Below are 4101 nucleotides of genomic sequence, written 5' to 3'. Positions count from 1 at the left end.
CCTTTTGATACCTCGTTTGAGTTATGTCAAAGCTAATCCCAATCATTCATACTTCAATTGAGGTTTCAATTAATCTTATACATTGGTACATCATTTGAGTTACACACACACACACACACACACACACACACACACACACACACACACACACACACACACACACACACACACACACACACACACACACACACACACAATTCCTTACCTCGATTGAAGTATGAAAAGATTTGGATCATTACTACCTTGGTTGAGTATGAAAAATTTTCAACCATATATACCTCAGTCAATGCACTCAAATCACATCCACACAACTCACATGATTTGTCTTAAATTTATCCTAATGAAGGTGATTGGTTCACTTTCGGAATAACCTATCCCTAAAATATTAATCAATGTAGTGTAAAAGGGGGAAGGTCTTTTTCTATTTTTTTATTTTAACCCTCCTCTTGTCCTAGAGCTCCATGTCCTTCATTAGTTGCCTTAAGCTTCTTTAGATCACTCTAGTTTTATTTAGGTTTCTTAAGATTAATTGGGCTTTTAAAATCTTAGTTAATTCTATTTTGTCCACATACTCGTATTCATACTTTATTTTAAAGAATGGCCCTCCTAAACACCATATTAGAGAATTTGGGAATCTCCCAAGTCCCACTTTCAAATAAGGGGTAAAGATTTGGCCATGTGGCTAAATCTTAACCCATGCTTCAAAGTGGGACTTGGAAACCTATATAATAACTAGGGTAGAGTCCATTTTCAAGTAACGGGACAAGATTGATCATGTGGCCAAATATTAACTATACTGAAAATTCCCAAACTATATGAGAATCACCAAATTCCCTAATATAGTGTTCCTCTTAGATGGAGTTACATGTTTCCATTCTAGATCTCATGAATTCTATTGAGTGTGAGATCTCAACTATTCAAGTGATTGTAGTAGATCATCCTTTCACCTTTGACCATCCACACTACACAATGTAGCTGACTTGGAAGCTATGCTAGCATCACTACACAGCATTAATAGTATTGTCTCCATAGATGATTGGATAGAGAGACTGTGACTCTCTCGTATATCTAGAGCCTTGAGGTATTGTGAGGTGTGTACGACTCCTAGCATCATGGATGTCATACTTGACCTTTTTCTTAATAGCCATGGGCAATAGACTTAACACAAAAGCTTAGTTTTGCAACATCTTTAGTGCTTCCACCACACAATTGTTACACATATCTATAGTCAACTTGTCATTCTTTATGGGAGGATGCCTAAACATCATTAGATACCATTATTCTTTAAAGAGTACTTATAGCTGGAGTTTGTATTGTTGAGATTCAGCAATCACACTCACTGACAGCCTCTTTGTATGGAGCTTCAAGGATAAGGACATGCAGCCTTACCTATCCCATATGCACAGTGGTGCCTACTGCAGTTTCCTACTTTCCTATAAAGCATTGTATTTGCTTCCTTTTCTTAATGCAATGATAGTACTCTTTTCTTATCAATAAAGTGTCAGTGTCATTGTCCACATACACAAGATTGTGTTTATGAGTCCAAGTCTCAATCTTGGAACCTAATTCACTTGTGTAACAAACAGTGTCTTTGTCTCCTCCATCATGAGTTTACTCTTCTCCTTTCATCCACCATAACTGACTGCCATGTCCTAGATCCCGCTCATTCCGACATGGTATCAGAGCTCAGTCGGGCATGGCCTAGCTCATTTCACTCCTTTCTTAGCTCCTCTTCACTCACATTAGCTCAAATCTAGCTCAGTCCTAGCTAATGAGCTCATTTCTAAACTCTATCTCCAGTTGACCTGTGGCAGCCATAGCCAAACCTGCACCCTGCCTCCTTGGAGCTTCTTGATCTCCCTCCACAGTTAATATTTCAACACGCTTTCTTCTGGAGATATGTTCCTTGGCTTAGAGCGCTGCCTCCTATCACGTCAAACTTCGACATTGCTCATCGTGTACTCCAGCATTGCGTGAATACAAGCTCGCTATCCAGACTGCGCCGTCTGCTATTCATATGTCGAATGCTGCTTGTACACATTGCGATGCTGACAACGATCATAGGGCTTTGATAGGCCTTGGAAAGAGCTACATTTCCATAAATTTTTTTTTGGAAATGATCAACCATAGCTCCTGCAATCTGTAAAAAACCAGGCCCCTGTCTGAAACCCTAAACTGTCAGCCATAGCCAGTTTCATCAAAGCTAAAAAATCTCATCATTTTCTCTCTCCTGCCATCTGGAGCAACCCATTGCCACTCTGATCTATTGTCCCAACACCAAATCAAGGAGGGGAAGTACCTGAGAAGATTGAAGAAGGATCGACGACCCCGAGCAAGGAAGATTTAAGCTCAACATCAAGTCTCTACATAGTGTGTTTTCACACTACCATTACTTGTGTCTCTTGACACATTGTAATCTGCTCCTTCACATGTAACATTTGAGAATCTTGGAGCTGATTTGCTGCTAGTTCAGCCATCCAACATGGGAAAAGACTCTCCAAATGCTCGGTTCAAGGGAGTCGGGTTTCACACCTGGCAAACCCACATTAAGCTCATCTTGATGAAGAAGGGTCTCTGGACCATCACAAATGGCAAAGAGAAGAAACCTCGAGATGCAGACCTTGTAGTTACTTGGCAGAAGAATGATGACAAGGCACAAGCCATCATTAAACTAGAATTGGATGACAGCTACATCCATCATGTGGATGCATGTGACACGTCCCATGACACTTCGGACAAATTGGATACCTTATTTGGTGCACAGTCAAAGTCGTCTAAGTATGGTCTATTAATTGAATTTTTCCAACTTGGTATGATGCCTCATACATCCCTGGCATCCCATCTAAACTACATGGAAAGCCTGCTTACTCAACTTGCAGGGATAAAGCTAAAAATGGATGAAGATGTTTGTATTGGTGTCTTGTTAAAAAGTCTGCCTCCTGCCTATGATAATGTATCAACCATTCTAACCAATATGCCTGATCCTCAACTTGTTGATATTAAAGCCTCTCTGCTAGAGGAAGAAAAGAAACTTAAAAGCAAAGAAGAGCCTAGCACTTCAAAGGATGAATAAATGTTATATGTAAACAACAGATACAAAGGTAAAAAGGAACCGCTCTTCTGTGACTTCTGCAAAAGGACCGGACACACAGAAGTTCTATCATGCTAGAAAGAGGTCCCAAAAGGCCTATCTTGCAGTTGTGAAAGAAGAAGAAGACCATGGACGAAAAGATGAAGATGAAGATGAAGATGAAGATGAAGATGAAGACCACCAGGATTGGAAGGACAAGCCTCATCAGTCCTTCTACTCTCATTACATTGATGGACTGTTTTAAAAGCCTTGTATTTTCTAGCCCTAATGCTTCTTGCCATAAGCTTTATAAACACCTCATGTAACTTGGCATTACAGTCCCTGTACACTTTGTGAGGCCCCTGTTACAGCCTCTGGATGTCCATCATGTTTTGGTGCCCACACTTAGCCTTTTCTGCGACAGCCTCTGGTGTCTACCATGTTTGTGGTGTGCCCACACTTTGCAGGTGGTTCTCATTACAGCCTCTACACACTTTGTGCCTTTCTAGTTGTGATTGAGGAGGGGTGTTGAGATTCAGCAATCACACTCACTCACAGCCTCTTTGTATGGAGCTTCAGGGACAAGGACATGCAGGCTTACCTATCCCATATGCACAGTGGTGCCTACTGCAGCTTCCTACTTTCCTATAAAGCATTGTACTTGCTTCCTTTTCTTAATGCAATGATAGTACTCTTTTCTTATCAATAAAGTGTCAGTGTCATTGTCCACATACACAAGATTGTGTTTATGAGTCCAAGTCTCAATCTTGGAACCTAATTCACTTGTGTAACAAACAGTGTCTTTGTCTCCTCCATCATGAGTTTACTCTTCTCCTTTCATCCACCATAACTGACTGCCATGTCCTAGATGCCGCTCATTCCAACATGTATTAGGATGAGAGGTGGACTACATTGATCACCACCATGGTGGTGTTGGTAGGGATTGGATAGAGGTCAAAGCTAGGAGACCTCTAGCAACCCATCTTACAACTCAATAGAGCAACCACAATAATAGCAGGTAGACCCAAACA

The sequence above is a fragment of the Lygodium microphyllum genome, chromosome 11 (assembly GCF_053477565.2).
Source record: "Lygodium microphyllum isolate KBCC chromosome 11, Lygodium_microphyllum_v1.1.10, whole genome shotgun sequence".
Classification (NCBI taxonomy): domain Eukaryota; kingdom Viridiplantae; phylum Streptophyta; class Polypodiopsida; order Schizaeales; family Lygodiaceae; genus Lygodium; species Lygodium microphyllum.
This window is presented reverse-complemented; position numbering follows the sequence as displayed.